Source organism: Cervus canadensis, chromosome 1 (genome assembly GCF_019320065.1).
Source record: "Cervus canadensis isolate Bull #8, Minnesota chromosome 1, ASM1932006v1, whole genome shotgun sequence".
NCBI lineage: Eukaryota > Metazoa > Chordata > Mammalia > Artiodactyla > Cervidae > Cervus > Cervus canadensis.
The window spans coordinates 85,664,872-85,686,021 of record NC_057386.1 but is presented as its reverse complement, the minus strand read 5'-3'; positions in this window follow the sequence as shown (position 1 = coordinate 85,686,021).

The window sequence follows — 21,150 nt, the reverse complement described above, 5'->3', positions numbered from 1 at the left end:
TATTGTAAGGACAAAAAAATTAAAAGTATGAGGCTTAATTATCCCTGTCAAAAATAGGGGAAGAGATGTTTCATCCCCTTCTTTTTCTTGGAGCATTTACCTTAGAAAACTTGCAACTGTAATACTTTCTTGTCTCTTTGAATGTATGTAAGCCCTTTTGAAAACTAAATAGGTGTTCTGTCTATTGGCCTTTTGTCAGCTTTTTGGTCCAGGAAAGTTTCTGTCAAGAACCTGCAAGCCATCTCTTTGAAATGCTAGCATTCAGGGAGAGAGTACCCCTATCTCTGTTTCTATGAGAGAATAGGAACCTAAATTCAAGGTTGTCTCCTGACTCCAAAATGCAAAACCACCTCTTGTAATAAAATTGTGAAGTTTGTTATTCAGTCAGATAAAACTGGCCTTCCCTGGTGGCTCAGGTGGTAAAGAATTTGCCTACAATGCAGGACACCAGGGATCCTGGATCTGGAATATCACCTGGAAAAGGGAATAGCAATACACTCCAGTATTCTTGCCATGGAAAATTCCACAGACAGAGGAGCTTGATGGACTCTCAAAGAGTTGGACACTTTCATTTTTTCTCAGAAAAAACTAGCTAACACAGATGGTAGATACAATTATCAGGTAAAGTTAGTATGAATAATGTGTGACAAATTATGCTGTCAGTTTCTCCTACTTGAGGACTAGTTATTGTTTATCTGAAATACTTTGATATATCTTGTCATATCCACTTGGCTGTATGAAACAGTGAGATTTCTTTTTGCCTTTGCAATCTCTTAGCTGATTGCCAGAGATGGTCATTACATTCCGCTGTAATGCTTTTTCAGTAATAGAAAAGTTTTCTCTCTCTACAAACTTTGTGGAGAGGATTTCTTGGTTGTGCAACGATTTTGTTTTTAATTATACTTCCCCTATGGTATTTAACCAGAATTCAAATTTGATTTTCTTGCTTCACATTTTTTTCCTGCCATTGCAACTCAACCTTAACTATTGCTCTGGGCAAGAATCAGATTCCTATATTAGTTACCAATTCCTATTGATATAGCTGCAATTTATCTTCATGATCTTTCATTATTCATTGAAGATAATTGTGTGCCTTATAGCATGCCACTTGTTTCGAACAAAGCAGTCAAGCAAAACATAAAGAGGAAAGCTATCAGAGGAATTCTTTTACTTTTTATAGTAAGAAAGCAAATTTTTTAGATGAGTTTCCAGTTTTTGAAAAATCCATGAAGTAGTATGTGAATTGTTTTAGGCAATAAAAATAGCTTTGTTTGGCAATATTTGTGGCTAAACCAGGGTTAAAAGTAAATGTATAATGAATAAAATACTAGTGAGAATTCTATCATTTGACTTGTGAATGAAATGATATTTTTCATTAAAAAATGATTTATGCATATTTCCTATTAAAATAGCATCTTTTTTCCAAGGAAAACATAAGACAGAAACAATGGAACTTCCTGTGGAAGTTGTCACATTAAACTAATAAATCATGGTGAAACCTATGCATTTTAAAGTATCTTTCCTTCAGATAACCTTGGAGCTGCTCTTTAGTCAATACTTTCATTAGACGTTTCTTCATCTGCTATCGTCAGAGACATATGTGAGTTAGAAAACCTGTTTTGTGAAGTGATACTATAATAATTATTTTTAAATCTGGTGCCTGGATAGAAGGTCATATTTCTTCAGTTTTGCAAGGTTTTCTTAGATACCAATTAGAATACAAAATTACACTTTCCTTCTATAAATGGCAATGTTTCTACCTTTTAAAAACATGATTTTTCTTACTGTAGTAAATAGAATAATAGCCATAAAACATCCATAGTGCTCTAAGTTTTATAATTCTTGCTGTTTTTGTAACAAAATTGCCTATAGAGACATAAAGTAAAACCCACTGACTCACCTTCAGAGCTTTAATGGAGTTTGGAAATCAATCTTAAAGCATAGACTTGATTTTTCAAGAAGAGAGAGTTGAGAGAATAGCATATGTAATCTGAGTATTCTTAATATCTGAACTCTATGCTTTCCAGGCCTTCTAGATGATTAGGTGTTGAAGGTTAGATTGGACGTTATTTGAAATACAATTTTCCTTGGACTGGCAATAATACCATAGACTGGCCTAAGACCTCAAAGTCATAAGTTATTATCACTCTGTCTTCAGAAAAGATGTCATTTTACAAAAATCTCTAAGGTTAAAGGAAGACATTCAACTTGCATGAAATATCTTTTACTCCCTTGTTTGCAGAGAGGTACACAGCAAATTTTCTATTCTCGTTTCTTCTGGAAAATTCCGTGATGAATTGACTGTGAAATATTACTTTTAGGAAAACTATATGTAAACACTAGTTTATACCCAGTATACTCTTCATGTGTAATCAAGCTTCATTGATAACATTAGTATTCTATGTATTGTACTAGCTCTGTTTGACTCTTAAAATTATACTGTACCAAGTGTCTACTATTGAAAATAAAAGCTTCTTCATTTCTTAATATGCTTATTCTGACTTATACATACTCAAAGTTTTAGATGTAGCTTTAATATCATGCTGAGGTATAAAAATTTGAAGAGTAAATGGAATCACAGTCCTATAGAGTTGGGAGGATCCTAAGAAACTTAGTTGATTTTTTTCCTTCAGTGAAAAGTACAATTAGTTTGTAGCACCCTTGAGTCTAAGGAAACTGTTCATATAGCCAAATCTGTTATGCAAGAAATTTTTATTCACTTATTCTCTCTTACATGGAGTGGAAGTTACTGAAAGCTTCTTTGGTAAAGTTAGAGATAGTTAATAAATTATAACTCTCAACTTGTGACTTTCCTATTTGAGTGAGTACATTCTTTTATTTTCTATGATTTTATTCATGGAAGATAAATACACTTATTTTTCAAGACATATATTAATTTTGAAATAATATCTTGATTTCTAATCATATTCAGATAGGTATAACTGCATTTCCAGGGAAGTCACAGAAATTTTTAAAATTTCCCTTTTTGACTTAAAATATTTTTATATTAATAAAAAAGGATAAACTTAATGCATGACTCCCTAATTTTTTAACTTTGGTTTTTGGTTTTGTTTTTAGTAAACTAAGTATACTCTACTATTTAGATGTTTATTTTGAAAGTCTCTAAGACATTTTTAGGAACAAAATATTTTTTATTTACTAAGAACTGGAGCTACATGTTTTATAAGTAGTACTTTTAAATGCATAATTGTTATGATTGCAGATATACAATAATTATTCTCACTGCAGACTCCTAACAAGTTTTTTTTTTTTTTTGTAACAGCTTCAACTAAATTTTATGTTCTGATCTTATGGAGGCCAACTTGGTTTTGTATGTCATCAACATGCTATAAATAGTGAAATAATTATTTACTTAGAGTTACCTAACTTACTTTCATACCAGCCATAACAAAATAAAAAAAAAAGAAACTGGATTGATCAAACTGAAACATTATTAGTATTTTTATGTGTCATGAACTCCATAGTGGAAATTCTTTATACCCCATGGCATTGGGTCCTGAGTTTGTTATAAATCCCCCAGGGCTCCACTGGGAAGGATTTTAAGCAGTTTTAAAAAATTGTTTTATTTATTCTCTTTCTCTAAAGATAATTGGTGGTTAGTAGGAATGACTAGATACCTGTAGTGTCCAAAGCTTAGGAGTAATAAAACATGACTGTATCCTTTTCTAAGATTGGCTATGAAGGCTACTTCGGTACAGGTATTTGCCTTGGGAGAAAATAACCAATTAACAGTACACACCAGGAAGTAGCACCTGCCTGGCAAACAGGGAAGTCCTGGAAGGCAATGTTTTAAGTAAGAGAGGAATACATCATGGTCCTGGAAACTATATATTGTTTTATTTCTGAAATGGGCATAGATTTTAAAATATATGCAAAAGTATAAATACAATAACATTATTGACATTTATATCTGAGTCAGATATGTATTTCACATGTAATGTTTACATTTAGTTTTAGTTTAGTTTAGTCGCTCAGTCGTGTCCAACTCTTTGCGACCCCATGAATCGCAGCACACCAGGCCTCCCTGTCCATCACAAACTCCCAGAGTTTACTCAAACTCATGTCCATCGAGTCGGTGATGCCATCCAGCCATCTCATCTTCTGTCGTCCCTTCTCCTCCTGCCCCCAATCCCTCCCTGCATCAGGGTCTTTTCCAATGAGTCAACTCTTCGCATGAGGTGGCCAAAGAATTGGAGTTTCAACTTCAGCATCAGTCCTTCCAATGAACACCCAGGACTGATCTCCTTTAGGATGGACTGGTTGGATCTCCTTGCAGTCCAAGGGACTCTCAAGAGTCTTCTCCATCACCACAGTTCAAAAGCATCAATTCTTCGGCACTCAGCTTTCTTCACAGTCCAACTCTCACATCCATACATGACTACTGGAAAAACCATAGCCTTGACTAGACAGACCTTTGTTGGGAAAGTAATGTCTCTGTTTTTTAATATGCTATCTAGGTTGGTCATAACTTTCCTTCCAAGGAGTAAGCGTCTTTTAATTTCATGGCTGCAGTCACCATCTGCAGTGATTTTTGGAGCCCAAAAAAATAAAGTCTGCCACTGTTCCACTGTTTCCCCATCTATTTGCCATGAAGTGATGGGACCAGATGCCATGATCTTGGTTTTCTGAATGTTGAGCTTTAAGCCAACTTTTTCACTCTCCTCTTTCACTTTCATCAAGAGGCTTTTTAGTTTCTCTTCACTTTCTGCCATAAAATGACAGAATGATCTCTGTTTGTTTCCAAGACAAACCATTCAATATCACGGTAATCCAAGCCTATGCCCCAACCAGTAGTGCTGAAGAAGCTGAAGTTGAACAACTCTATGAAGACCCACAAGACCTTTTAGAACTAACACCCAAAAAAGACGTCCTTTTCATTATAGGGGACTAGAATGCAAAAATAGGAAGTCAAGAAATACCTGGATTAACAGGCAAATTTTGCCTTGGAGTACGGAATGAAGCAGGGCAAAGGCTAACAGAGTTTTGCCAATAGAACACACTGGTCATAGCAAATACCCTCTTCCAACAACACAAGAGAAGACTCTACACATGGACATCACCAGATGGTTAACACCGAAATCAGACTGATTATATTCTTTGCAGCCAAAGATGGAGAAGCTCTATACAGTCAGCAAAAATAAGACTGGGAGCCAACTGTGGCTCAGATCATGAACACCCTTTTGCCAAATTCAGACTTAAACTGAAGAAAGTAGGGAAAACCACTAGACCATTCAGGTATGACCTAAATCAAATCCCTTATGACTATACAGTGGAAGTGAGAAATAGATTTAAGCAACTAGATCTGATAGACAGAGTGCCTGAAAAACTATGGACGGAGGTTCGTGACATTGTACAGGAGACAGGGATCAAGACCATACCCATGGAAAAGAAATGCAAAAAGGCAAAATGGTTGTCTGAGGACGCCTTACAAATAGCTGTGAAAAGAAGAGAACTGAAAAGCAAAGGAGAAAAGGAAAGATATTCCCATTTGAATGTTTACATTATGACTTCAGTATTACTGTTCCAATTTACATTACTCATCTTAAAGGTCATTATATGTGTATTATTGAATATTGTATATAGCTTACATTCTGATCTGTTAATGCATTTATATGGACAAAGAAAAAACATTCTACTAACTCTAACAAATTTTCACTGTAAAATTTGAAGAAAATTAGCTAAAGTTTTGCTCAGAAGTAATATCATTAATGACATTGTTTTGTTAAATGTATTGTGAATGTACAATACTACAGATCCACAACCCATTATCCATCATGCTGCAGTCCAGAAGTATTAAAATAAAAAATATTTTGGAACTAATTTTTAACAGATTATTTCCCAAATGGATATCACTCTTTATAGTGTTTATCTCTCTTCATTCATTTCACTGCATATATATTAAGGTGTGATTACTGTGTGGAGTGCCAACCCCTTGTGAGAATTACACAATATATGCATCAAATTAACCTTACAAAACTGGGTGAATTCTAAATTATGAAGCACATGTAGCCCCAAGAGTTTTAGATAAATAATTGGAACTTGTGTTACTTAAACCAAGGTGAGACTTTGAACCCTTCAACTCTGAAGTTGTATATGTTAATGAATTTGTAAACTATCAAATTGTTATTGAAGGTCATATGGAGAAATAAGATGTTAAAGCTGCAAGTAGCTAGAAATCACGTTCTTATTTTCAGCAAAAGAAACTGCTGGTCTTGGAAGTATCAATAAATTATTTTGTTCAAAATCATGCAGCCAATAAGCCAACAATGAAAGGACTGAATGCAACTCTCCATGTTATTATCTCCTGTTAACAAAAAATGAAAAGTAAAGGTGGAAAACTTGGTATGGTAGTGAAAAGTTGTTGCTGAACGACGAAAGATGTCAGGATTCTTGGCCTCCAGAGGAGAAGAATTCAATCCAGGGCCAGAGATGAGGCTTGATTGCTCAGAACTTTTGTATAATAAAGTTTTAATAAAGTATAAAAGAGATAGAGAAAGCTTCTGACATAGACATCAGAAGGAGGCAGAAAGAGTGCCCCCTCTCTAGTGTTAGCAATGGAGTTATATATATTTTTTTATTACTTATTACAGTGAATCAAAAGAATCTCTGGAGGTTGTAAAAACCTTACTAGATCCACTCCCATAGTTTATATTTTAAGATAACAGGGTTAGCCAGATGGTTTTTCCAAAAGTTGTCCTCAAGCAGAATATATTATTGTTATATAATCCTAAGGAATGTAGAGGGGGAAAAAAATGTTTGTCCTTTCCTCCTCCTTGAGAATTCCAGACCCCTCTCTCCTTGGGGACCCCCGGACTTCTTATCAACCTGCCTAGGAATTGACTCTCTCAGTAGCAGGAAGAGAAAATTGTGGTGAGACCCTGCAATTTAATTGGGGAAATGGTGCTGGAGCAGTTGGATATCCATATGGAAAAATGGCTTTTGACCTCTGCCTCACATCATACACAAAAATCAATTCAAGATGAATCATGGTCCTGAATGAAAAAAAAATCAATAAAGCCATAAGGAGAAAACATAGGAGACTGTCTTTCTAACTTTATTATTGACACAGATTTCTTAAGCAGAATAAAAAGAAAAAGCACTAACCATATAAGGAAGACAAAGAATAATCTGGACTTTAAGAAAACCCACCAAATTTCTTTTTATAAAGTGACAGAACAGAGAGAGGGAATTGCAAAACATGGATAGGAAAAAAAAAAATGTCTGACAAATACATCAGGAATATATAAGGAACTACTACCAATCAATAAGAGAGATAAACCATCATATTAAAACACACACAGTTGAATTCACTTCACAAGAAAAGTTATCAAAAAAAAAAAAAAAAGCAAATGAAAAAGACTTCCTAATGTTAATCACCAGAAACCTGCAAATTAAACCAAAATGAGATAGCACTACATACACTCATATTGGGAAATTAAAAAAGACAAATAATATCAAGTTTTGTCAAGCTTGTGGAGAAACTGGAACATTGCCTCACTCTGAACTCACTCTGGCAGTGTAAATAGGTACAATCACTTTGAAATACTGGAAATATTTGCTAACTCTAGCTATACGTGGATAAATCTCACAGATTTTACAGTGAATGGGGAAAAAAAAAGCAAGCCTAAAGGGGACCTACTGAATGATTTGAGTTATATGAAGTTCAAGATTTGGTGAGAGTAATCAGGTAGAATACTGGTTGCCCTGTTGTGGAATCCAGAGTCGCAAAACACTCCTTGGAGTGTGGAGTACAGTTTATTATGCCAGCGGGTCCAAGGCAGATCGGTTCCCAACAAGGACCTTGATGTTTCTGAGAGACTTAGTTTTATACCCCTCGCTAAGTGACCAGTTGCATGTTAGCAACCTCTTTGATGTATATAATTGAATTTTACAACAAGCAGGTGCTAGGACAACAAATAATTAAGGTTAAGGGGGGAACAATGATTCTACACAATGGGAGTGATGTCTCTATGGTTAATCTAAGGTCAGGGGCAGCCTGACCTCAACTACAATCTCCATTTGCCATCTACCAAGTCTCCAGGAGACCTGGTTTTCCTTAGCAATAGTTTCCTCATTCTTAGGCGAGTTCAGGCCCAGTTCACATCCTGTGGATGACAGGCTTCAAGATGGAGTCTCTCCTGCTTTTCTCATAGTGGCCCCAATAGCCCTGGAAAACACATAGATTGGGAAGGCACCTAAGGGAAACTTAGGAGGTAATAAAAATGTTCTATATTTTGATTTGTGATTAAGTGGGTATGTATATGTTCAAATCCCTCCTGGAGCTGCAGCTTAAAATGAATAACTATGTTTATAATGTATCTAAATAAATAAGTGGGAAAAAATGCAGTAGAAACTAAGTTCATTTCAATTTGAAGTTCTAGAATATAATTCAAAGAGGAAATGGTACTTGAACTAAGCACTCATTAGATAAATGATCATTATACTTCTTCTATTCGCCAGTCATTTATTAGGTATTAAGAACACCTAGAAGATAAGACAGTTGACACCCTCAAGGAGCTTAGACTGGTGGTCATAGATGTTGAATAGATTGCCTGTGTGTGAAAGGAAAGATTATTTCAGGCTAGACAAATGGGCTATAATAGGGACGTGTGGGAGTGCATGAATTATTTATATTTTTAATTTCTTACTATATAAGAAATGAAAAATAGTTCAGTTTGATGGAGTATAATTGCATTGAATAATATGATAATCCCAAATCCAAGTTTCTCTACCTTGTGTAGAAATATATTCATTGTCTTTCTTTGTCTTTTTTCCTTTTTCCTCCCTTCCTTTTTTATATTCCCTTTTTTCCTTGTTTCTTTTTTCTTTTTTTAATAAACCTACATTGATCCCCAAATTACATGAATTATACACTTTGATGGACCCGTTATATTAATATTATAATCATCTATCATTTGTATCACTAGAAAGAAGTAGTTTAACAGGATTCTAAATTCCTAAGTAATCAACCTACCACAAAACGCCACATTTGGTTTCAAAGAGTGATATGCAAAAGGTATTTGAAGATAATAATTCAAGTTACATAATTTTTTTCACCCTGAACTCCAATGCAAAGCTCTTATTCCTACTGCATCGATGTGAGATGGACACTAGTGGGCTATGATGATTCTTTTTAACAGTCTGACTTGAGTCTTTGGTCTCTTTCCCCCAAGTCCATACTCTAATTCTGATCTTACGGAAAAATTAATTTTTTTTTCCACTGAGGTCTGGGACAAGGTTGGTGCACATTCATTTAACCTCAGGCCTTCTCAGAACTGGAAAAGCCTTCAAATCACAAAACATCACAGCTAAATAGTTGCTAGGATCACTTTGAAGATGGAGATATTTGGATTCTAAGGCCAATTCTGCTACCTGCTTGAGTTTCAGAATGCTGTTTACCCTCCTGATCTTCAGTTACTTCTTTGTAAACCATTGTTGCATTTATGGCAACCATTGTATAAAGTGTTCTATAGACACTCATTTAATGCATAAAACAATGGGGAAAAGGGGGATTATTTTTTACTTCATTTTACAAGTGAAAAACCTAAAGAAAAGGCAGCTAAACTGTTAGTACCTTGCCGAGGTCCATAACTTGTGACATAGAGACTATTTTGAGACCTAGTCTGGGTCCAGAGTCCACATTTTTCATGACTACTATGAAACACTGCTTTAAGATAACTGCATTGAAAATAACAATAATATCTTCTCCTAGACTTATTTCAAAGATACACTCAACACATGTAAAGTTCTCAGTTCTTAGCCTATAGTAAATATTCAATTTAGGGAGGTAATCATTCTCAAATGCAAAAATAATAATACTATCATTTTCTAATGAAAGTTAAATAAAATGAATATAAACAACTCAGAAATTAATAAATAATGATCAATAATAATTATTGTTATTATTTTACCAGTTATAAAGGGGGCTTCCCAGGTGGCTCTAGTGGTAAAGGATTTGCCTGCCAATGCAGGAGACATAAAAGATACGGGTTTGATCCCCGGGTGGGGAAGATCCCCTGGAGGAAGGCATGGCAAGCCACTCAGCATTCTTGCCTGGAGAATCCCATGGACAGAGGAGCCTAGCAGGCTACTAGGCCCAGTGGGGCCATAGAGTTGCAAAGAGTGGGACACTGCTGAAGTGATTTAGCACATACACACAGCTATAAAGGACAGTCTCGAAGCAAAGTTCACAGACAGGTGTCACTTCCATTATCTGGGTAGTATGGGAGCAAGGCTTACTTCCCTTGCTTGCAGCAGTGGCAGTCAAAAGGAAAAAACAAAAAACGGAGGGAATCCAAATTGAGCTCATTATGTGAATTTAGAAGGAATTACTCTTTCACTTCAACCTGAAGCCATCTATCCCCCCGGAATATGACCTCATAATGCCCTTGATCCATATCATTATTATTATACTTGGAGGGTTGAGAGCGTCGGCAGTAAGCACCCTTTAGATGTTGAAGTGTTTCACCAACTGGGAGAAAGAAATTATTTTTGCAGTTTCACATGCAGAAGACACTGTGGGAGAATGTTTTATGCTACTGGCAAATACAGCCATTCAAGTCTCAAGTATGTCTTTTACTTACAATTCCAGTGTTAAAGTAACTTTCTAGGTCCAAGAGGGAGGTGTTCCTGCCCAGGGTCCATGTCAGCAAATGGAAACTTGCATACCTTTCTGTGCCTGCAAATACTCCATTCGAACAGAGTGAAAGGATTTCAATCTAAAATGGAAACAGATGATAGGAAATGGAGAATCTGAGGCATGTGCTCTCAGAAAAAGGAACCTTAAGAACTGAGATTAATTTTATATAAATTCCCGATTTACAGAAGACAGAAACTTAGCTCCTGAACAATGAACATCTGCCAAGAATCTCTCCCCATCCTCAGGCCAATAAACTAACTGCCTGGACTGTGGCTGGACTCTCCCTGGCTTGCACCCCTTGCTCCTAAATGCAGCCCACGCCCGGCCAAGCGACTCAAGCGACTCAAGCGAGGATGGCTGGATCCCTAGGTTGGGAAGATCCCCTGGAATAGGAAATGGGAACCCACGCTAGTATTCTCGCCTGGAAAATCCCAGGGCCAGAGGAATGCGGCGCACTACATCCTTGGGATTGCAAGGAGTCTGACAGGAAACACAGCTCTCAATGGATTTGCCCAAGGGTTAGTATGGCAGGCAGGCTTTTGCCAATTGCAGACCCACCATCACACTGAATGAATTTCTACTTCTCAAATCGTATTTTGTTTTTTTTTTTAAAAAAAGTATACTTTGGAACAGGCCCTCACTAAATGATTACTAAATGAGAAAATAAATAGGTAGCTCAAGTTTATTACTGAAAATAAAGACTGAAGAAGTAGAGTCTTTTTTTTTTTTTTAATTGCCCTAAGAATTTGAGAATGTGGTCAGTCACCTCAGTCGTTTAGGACTCTCTGCAACCCCATGGACTGTAGCCTGCCAGGCTCTGCTGTCCCTGGAATTCTCCAGGCAAGACTACTGGAGTGGGTTGTCATGCCCTCCTCCAGGGGATCTTCCCGACCGAGGGATCCAGCGGGCATTTCCTGCACTTCCTGCACTGCAGGCAGATTCTTTACCCACCTGAGCCATCTGGGAAGCCCCAAAATTTGAGAATAAATAGATCCAAAAGTGAAAATTTCCGTCTTCACTGTAAGTAATTAGGTAACATATGCAAGCCGACGGATACAATGTCTACATTCTAGTCCCTTTCCCTTTTTATAAAAAATGAGTTTCCACGCCACAAGCCACGTGGCTGCGGCCCAGCATGCGCTGGGAATCCGCCTCCGAGCTCGCATGCGCTGGGAATCCCGCCGCCGGGTCCGCATGCGCAGTCGCGGGTTGGCCGGAACTTTGTTCGCGGCTTGCGGAGCGAAGGGCTTGCGGAGGAGTTTGAGGAAAACCTGCATCAACTGTGATGAGAACCCTAGCGGATGGACAAAGACCCCTTCCTTTTTAAAAATGTCTCACTTGGCAGAGTACTGTGACACCAAGAGGAATGTATGGGGAGGGGGGGAGTACATTCTTTGAGTGAAGAAACAGCACCCCTGAGGGGTGTGGAGAAGCCCTGAGTATCTCAAACCAGCCAAAAGCGCAGGTGGCTCTAGGCAGGAAGGATGACGTTAATCTATGAAGGGTAAGAAACTCCATTTGTGTCTCATGTTCCTTTCTACTTGGTGCTAGAACTAGATTTATTATGGAAGTTTTCAGATAACTCGTCGGGAAGTAAAATCTTAAGTATTTTAACATACTACAAACTCTTATTTTTTGTTGTTTAATTGCAAGGTGCTTCTGACACATCTAAGCCAAAGCGCTCATTAAATACCAGCTACTAGTAAAAGCTTTAATGCCAATCATGCAGAAACTATTTGGATATGATGAATTATTTTTTATTATTATATAAATTTATTAAAAGCACAATTTCATGGCCAAGGAATTTAAATAAGATGAACCAATTTATACTTATGTAAACAAATATCATAGGAATTACATAAAAAATTAAACATCACCAGAATCAAAGTTACATCTCTTGCACATGGAACTAAAAGATTATATATTATTTTTTCTACCAAATGTTTGTCACTGTTCATAGATATAAATTAGTTAATCCTTGTGATTTAAAACTCAAAGTTAAGGATATGTTCTTGTTTTAAAATTTAATATAAAGTGATAAAAATAAAGATATATGCAAAGAAAAATTAGTTATAATATTAAAATTTTAATGAATTTTCTTTGCTCTCATTTAAAAATATAGACTTAAATATTTATATCAAAATTGCAACACTTGGCCTTCTTCGTTTATTTCATCAGTTATATTTGTGGCCCAGTAATCCAGTCTTGAGTCACTTTTCTAATTTATGTATGTAATTTAAGTTTAAAATTTGCCTAGTGGCTATTTCAATACTTGTCACTTCATGAATTGTAAGGTAATATATTTACATGAAAAGAAAGATGATAAGTCAGTGGTATGAATCATTATATTAAGGTTGTAATTATGAGCCATTAACTTACATTCATTTGAAAAGCTTTCAGAATCCCTAATACAGTTCAGACTTAAAAGATTTTTTGTAGATGGAACTCTTCTGTTCCTAGAGTTGCCTTTTACAGACTTGATTGTAAATTTCTGTTCCATATAATTCCATACTACCTTTTTAAATAGAAAAGCAGATGAAATCTATTATTATTTGTTATTATTATGTTTTTAAGTTTATTTGGCTATCTCATTCTTAGTTGTGGCATGTGGGATTTAGCTCCCTAACCAGGGATCCAGCCCAGGCACCCTATACTGGAGGCATAGAGTCTTAGCTACTGGACCACCAGGGAAGTCCCCAAATCTATTATTATTAATGATTTAGGTTGGCTTAATTTGGAGGTTATTCCTTAGAATTCATTTACTTGAGTTGAGAAGTTATTTTAACTCTTTGTTTACAGAGTTATATTGAAATACAACATTACCTACCCCAACCAAGGGAGTAAATTTTTAATCAATAGGTATCAGGACCAGATTCTGGATCCTGTCTTAAGAAAGATGTTATGTTGGATTTTAGTTTGAGATTTAGGATAATTTTAAACAAAATAATATCAAACATTGAACTGTGACTTGAAACTGTCCACATCAATAACAGCTCTTATGTATGTATGAAGCACTATAAAGTCTATATTCTTTTTCTAATTTATTTGACTTGCTATATTCTAGTGATATGGAAACGCTACACAATATCCAAAATCAGGGAATAGTGTAGGTGCTGATATAATTATTTTCTCAAAATCATTACCTGTTATGATCGTCTGTTTTCTAGTTCAGTCGCTCAGTCATGTCCGACTCTTTGCCATCCCATGGACTGCAGCATTCTAGGCTTTCCTGTCCATCACCGACTCCTGGAGCTTACTCAGACTCATGTCCATCAAGTCAGTGATGCCATCCAACCATCTCATTCTCTGTTGTTCCCTTCTCCTCCTGCCTTCAGTCCTTCTCAGCATCAGGGTCTCTTCCAGTGAGTCAGTTCTTTGCGTCAGGTGGCCAAAGTATTGGAGCTTCAGCTTTAGCATCAGTCCTTCCATTGAATATTCAGGACTGATTTCCATTTTGGATGGACTGGTTTGATCTCCTTGCCTTCCAAGGGACTTTCAAGAGTCTTCACCAACACCACAGTTCAAAGCATCACTTCTTTGGCACACAGCTTTTTTTATAGTCCAACTCTCACATCCATACATGACTACTGGAAAAACCACAGCTTTGACTAGATAGACCTTTGTTGGCAAAGTAATGTCTCTGCTTTTTAATATGCTATCTAGGTTGGTCATAGCTGTTCTTCCAAGGAGCAAGCATCTCTTAATTTCATGGCCACAGTCACCATCTGCAGTGATTTTGGAGTCCCCCAAAATAAAGTCTGTCACTGTTTCCATTTTTTCCCCATCTATTTGTCATGAAGTGATGAGATCGGATGCTATGATCTTAGTTTTCTGAATATTGAGTTTTAAGCCAGCATTTTCACTCTCCTCTTTCACTTTCATCAAGAGGCTCTTTAGTTCTTCTTCACTTTCTGCCATAAGGGTGGTGTCATCTGCATATCTGCTGCTGCTGCTGCTAAGTTTCTTCAGTCATGTCCGACTCTGTGCGACCCCATAGACAGCAGCTCACAAGGCTCCCCCGTCCCTGGGATTCTCCAGGCAAGGATACTGGAGTGGATTGCCACTGAGGTTATTGCTATTTCTCCCAGCAATCTTTATTCCAGCTTGTGCTTCATCCAGCCTGACATTTCACATTATGTCCTCTGCCTATAAGTTAAATAAGGAGGGTGATAATATACAACCTTGACATACTCCTTTCCCAATTTAGAACCTGTCTGTTGTTCCATGTCCAATTCTAACTGTTGCTTCTTTACTTGCATACAGATTTCTCAGGAGGAAGGTCAAGTGGTCTGCTATTCCCATTTCTTTAAGAATTTTCCACAGTTTGTTGTGATCCACACAGTCAAACCTTTGGTGTAATCAATAAAGCAGAAGTAGACATTTTTCTGGAACTCTTGCCTTTTTGATGATCCAACTTTTTCTGCTTTCTGTATTGCATTCAAACAGGTAAAATAATGTAAAAATAAAAATTAGGCCTAACACACAAACGTTTCTCATAGGAATACAAGTGACTATGGTACCAGCACTGTGGAATGCACGTTGCTATTTATTTTCTTAAAATACTGACCTCTGCAGCTGGACTTCTAGTTCAGTAGAGAAACAGAAATTCAGGTAGCTTTATTTCCCTGGGATATAGCTTCTGACTGTCATTTGGTTTCACTGTATTCTGCACAGTAGAAGTAAAGCTTTCATGATAATTGTTCCATTATCCTATGTATTGGTTTCTTGATCTCTCACAAAATTAGCATCTAAGATTGATGAAGAATTGGTGGTAACAGTTTGTCAAGAAGTGTTGTGGATTGCTTTATTGAACTCTGTCATTCACAGTGTTCTTGCAGTGTTCTTGGCTGGATCTAACTGGTAGCCAAAGAAGAAGATTTGTTAAACAAGCAGGGTTTGAAAGGTTAGGAAAGCAGAGAGGCACAGGGAAACACAATCTGTACACAGTAATTCATGATGGACTGATAAAATTTTTTTCTTTTAAACCAACTCTTGTAGCCTTCAAGCCAAATATAATATGTCTTGATTTATAAGACAACTCAAAATATATTATTCTGTTACTCCCTTAAACTTCCTGTGCTATAGAAATAGAAGCCAGGTAATACTGATTTCATTTTATAAATGATTAAATAGCCTAGCAGAAGTTGTGTAGCTGGAGGCATTAGAACTTGGATTCAAACTCACCTTCTACTTTTAAGTCTAATATTATTTCCATTAATTTCAAATTATTAAAAATATTTAAGAGTATTTATGTTCTCACCATTAAAAAAGTGATTTTTCTTTTTTTTTGCATCCTTAAGCATCCACCCTCACTTAACTGAGTATTTGGTACATGAAGTCAAGTAACAGTCTTGGTTACCAACTACTGGAACATAATTGACTATTAATCAGTTAAGCTAATGGCTTAGACTCAGTTTTAATAATGTTAAACTAAAAGACAAAAACAGTCTTGAAATCAAAATAGGTTCCTTCATCTTGTATAATACTAGAGAATGTATTTCTGAAATACAGTCTAACATAGTCATTATAACTATTATTACATTTTGGGGGGAATTATTTAATTGTGTATTTGTTCAGGCTTTGTTTTAATAATTCCAAAGTGATCTAGTATGAAGTAAGGCAGAATCCTTCCCTGGATTGCTTTAAAAAATTAGTGGCAGAGAGATGGTTTACCATTTTGGGCTGTCCTTGGCTATAGCTACGTTTTATACTCATCATTACAACATAAATGTTCTGATTATGCAGTCTCATAGTATGATGACTCTGTGACGTGGTGGACAGAGAACTTGATTCAGGTAAGAACTGGTTCCAGTCTCAACTCTGTTACTATCAAGTTATAAGAGAGTGAGCTTCCCAATCTATAAAACACACTTTTAAAAAAATTCTAGAGTGGCTTTTCACCATCTAAAAATTATCTTCCACCTCTAGCTTTCTTTTTATTTTAGAATTTTTTCCTTGAGTACAAAGTATTGAATTCATATAAACATGGCAAGTGCTTCCTTTGTGTTGTTTAAAAACAAGTAAAACAAATGTTAGTTCTAATGCCTGCAATGAGAATCTATGTCCAATAATAATTATTCCTTTGTTTTATGTTAATTAAATGTACACTTTCATTGGTAGCAGTAGTATAAAGAACTGCTAATTTAGTTTCTTTCCTCTTTTTAATTAGCATATTTACATAAAAGAAAAACTGTATAGTGGCACAATAAAGGCATAATATTTCAATTTAGTGTAAGTAAATATATGCAACTCCATATATCTTGTTCACTTAGGATAAATATACTATATTAGGTTTCAGGTTAATCAAAAAGCAAAGTAATGTTGAAAGGTTAATTTGTATGCTTTTACTATGTTAGTTTTAGTAAGGCATGAATACAACATTGATAATTTAAGAATATATTTTTTATGAAACTAAGCACTTTTAAATTGAATTACTCTAGTGGAAAACTGACTAAAAATATGTCCTCTAAACACTTCTTAGTATCTAACACATCTTAGTGTTAACACATTTTGCAAAAATATTTAACAATTTTGTTAATATTTAAAAGTTGGTTGCATGTAAATATCAAAAAGTATTGAATTTCGCTTGCAGGGTTATTTGTAATTATTTCTAGCTGCGTCACTCTTTAGCTAGTTATTATACAGGTGGATATTATGGAGGTTGGTAAGCATTTCAAGTCAAAAAGGAAAGCTAGTGGAGTTTTATTTCACCTTCAGCCTATGGGACGTCCTCTCTGGGGAGGTATAGTGCTGTCCTAAATGTCTACACTCATCATTTTTCATTTGGTTGGTTTTCTTTAAAGAAAAATCTCATCTTAAATCTCAAATTATGTTTTCAAAGCCATGTGTAGTAAACTCTTGCCCAGGTGTCCCAAATGCATGACAGAAGACTCTGTCTCTTCTGTATCTGCATTCAGCTGCTCTTTTCATGGCCCCTGTAGCACACATGTCTTAAAATCAGGCTTTCTCCTGTGACATTCCTTCTGGGTAGAGCACATTCCTCCCCTCTACTCACCCTTTAGACAGTTTAATATGATTTTCTTTCCAAAGTTTTCCAGCAACATTCTGGCCCCATCTGTACCTTCCATTCTCTAGACCGCCCATCAATCCAGGTGATAATTATTAAATGATTGTAATCTTTGTGTTGGAGTCAGTCATCCTTAAAGATAAGTTTCAGGAGAGCATGGATTTTGTTAAATTTGCTGTCATTCAGATTGCTACTTGATACTGATTGAATTTTTTAAATGAGTAAGTGTATCTTTTCCTTGAGGCTGAACTCCGTTCTCTGTAGAGAGATTTTCTTTTACATACTAGAAAATTGTTAGACTTGGAGGCTTCAGGCAAATATTAGGTGGTTTAACTCTCTGGCCAGAGATTTCCTGAGGATATTTATGATCATGAAATACATGAAATAGTTGTAAACCTGTATCTTGCTCCTAGGGAGGAAAAAAATAAAAAGAGAGAAAACAAAAACAAAAATGTGATGATTATGTGTCCAGAAACACCACAAATTACATTGCCCTTCCAAGGAGACAGTTGTCTTATTCCTAATTATGTTTTTGAAATTCACCAAAGTGAAAATGAGTACTTAATAGAACCACATAATACTTTGAGTTTACAGATGGAATACTTGGTACAGCATATATTCTTTTTTTCTCATAGATTTCACACTCTTGCAAAAACCTAGGGACAAGTGCTAAGTCATTTGATTTATTTAACTCTGAATTTCTTTGCTTTAGGATTATAAATCAGACTCTTATTGTCACTTTAATGCAGAAAGGGTTCTTTTGTGTTCATAATGTAGATCAAGATGTGATTTAAGTCGAATCTTGTCAAGGTAACTCCTTTTTAAGCCATGAGGAGAGACTTGGCTCTAGCCCAAAACTAATGGGAGTCATATTTTATAATAAAAAGCAATATGTTAGTAATAGAGGCTTTGCTGCTTCTTGCAGTCTCCACAAGCACAAATTCTTGTCAGTTTTCACAGCTAATGCATTTTTTGTCAAGTCATAAGCACTTTTAAAAAGCCTCTTAATATTGTGGAAGACAGAAATTCTAATTTTCTGAAGGAAGCAGTGAAAATAGAGATCTTAGCCTGGAGGAATAAGATATAAGATGCCTGACTATCAAAGGAATTCCATTTTGAAAAGAGACCCATCAGAGAGTAGAGTAGTGTGAATATAGAATTGAACAAACTTTCAAATTGAACATAAAGGGGTGTCATATTGCTAGTACTTTTCCTCTTCCTCACATTTTATAAAGGGATCCTTCAACTGATCAAATGGCAAAAGATGACAAGAAGTAATTTATATTGTTCACATCTACTATTTAATGACTCCTGGGAGAGAAATGAAAGCTAATTTCACTTGTGTTTGTATGTACTACAGACACTTGTCACACATGGCTTGTAGCTCTTGCAAGGCCACTTGTCTGTAATGTAGAGTTAGATATTGATGTGAAATTATAGCAAAAGTTTCAGGAAGGCTAGTTACCTACACTTTTAACTTCTGTGACTGCCAGTGTGAGGAAACCAAAGATGTATTGTGTAAAATAAAGACCAGAGTGAGCAATTAAGTCCAATGGGGGAAGTTCATTTTTAAAAATACTGATTACGTTAAGAAGTTATCCTCCTAGGATAGCAAGTCGATTTTATTTATTAAACTTACAAATTTAATGAAAAGGAAAGGCTAAATCCATTTACAACTGTACCTTAAGGAAACTCACTTTATTCTTTAGTTTTTACACAGTATGTGACATATCCAAAGCCCTTATTTGCCTGTGAACTTCACAGGTTTTCAGAGTTTCAACATTTCAAGGGCATTCATATAGCTTCTCTTTAATATTTAGTTTTGAATTATGCAAATCCACTATGTTCACATTGTTATTCCTGTCTTCATGTGGTCCACCTTCATGAGGTTGTCACAGATGGAGGTGAATAGTATTCTTTGATGTCAGTGAGGCTTTCTTTAAGAAGTATCATCAGTGGATTAGTACATGTGATCTTTTTCCTTTGCTCTTCTGTGCTCTAGCATAAATTTATTATGTCACAGATGTCTTTCTCTTTTATTTTGTGTGATGATAGTATTTTTTATTTACATGACCAAATTTCAAATAGCAATTAAGCTGCTTTGCATATTGTAATAAAATTGTCTCACTTTCTTTTTCACAGATTGGTTTGTAATCTACTCACCAGGTGAAAACCCTGAAATTAAAAAAAAAAAGTAAATGGTAAAATCAGGATATTAATATAGGTCTTATAACTGCAGTGGGCTTTTCCCCCTCACAAAGTTAGTTCAAATTATGTTAAAGACAAAACTACCAAATTTTCTTGAGATTATGAGCTTAGTAACTAAAGTAACTCTAAGTATTAATAAGAGTAATAAAGGTAAGTCTTAAAGTTAATTCCTAAAAAAAGTACATGTGTGCCTCGTTACTTTCTTTTGTAAGAAAAGTTGTTCTCAATAAAACATTTCAGTAGAACCTGAAACTTTACCTTTGCTTTTCATTTAGTTTCTCTTGAGCACAACTAGAGATTATATGCAAAAGAAAAAAAAATGTTTTAGATACAGAACCTTTTTTAGAAACAGTTTTATTCACAGTCTGTTACTGGGATACATAATATCACTTTAATAGTCCTAGATTATTACATTTAGTGTCTGAGTTAGGTCATTTCTGTTGGATTTAATTGCTTATATTACCTTGCAATTTAAAATTATTTAATTGTTCTATTCTGCAATTCTTCAGACTGTTTTAAATTGACAGTTTTTGTCCTTGATATCAGTACCTATTATTAAAATTCATTAATTTTTTAGAAAAGAAGGTTGCTCTTTTTGATCCATATGATAAAAATGGAGAATTGTGTAAATCACTCCATTAAGATCATTTAGTAAAGTGAGAGAATATCATTCACTGAAATTTTTGTGTTTTAAACTATTTTAACATGTATTCGTTGTCTTTTAATATTCTCCCTATGTAATCTCATCTACTTCTGAGGGATTCACCTACCAGAGGGAGGCTGAGAACTGTTGAACTTCCATTTTCAATCTAAAAACTGTCCTTAGCTACACATTATATAAGCCCTGCCCCGCTAGATCTCCCTACTTAGATACCTTAAAGACTACTGAAACTAATAAGACTCAAGACCCCTCTCTATACTCTTGAACTAGCCCCTCCCTCTGTTTTCAATCTCATTCAAAGAGAACACATTCTGTCCAATTGAAGACAGTAATTTGGGGATTATTCTTGACTCCTCACACCTCCTTCAGCTTATCACCAGATTGTATTGATCTGTTCCCTTCTCCATCCTGTCTCCTTCTCCTCATTACGACTGCTGTCACTGTAGACCAGAGAACCACTTCGTTTTATTATTGAGACTAAAAATATAGCCTCTTGGCCATCCTTCCTAATTCATGTTGCCATTTTCCAAAAGTTCTAAATACTTAAGATAGATAATAGGCATTATTAAAATATTGTCTCTGTCCACCTCTTAG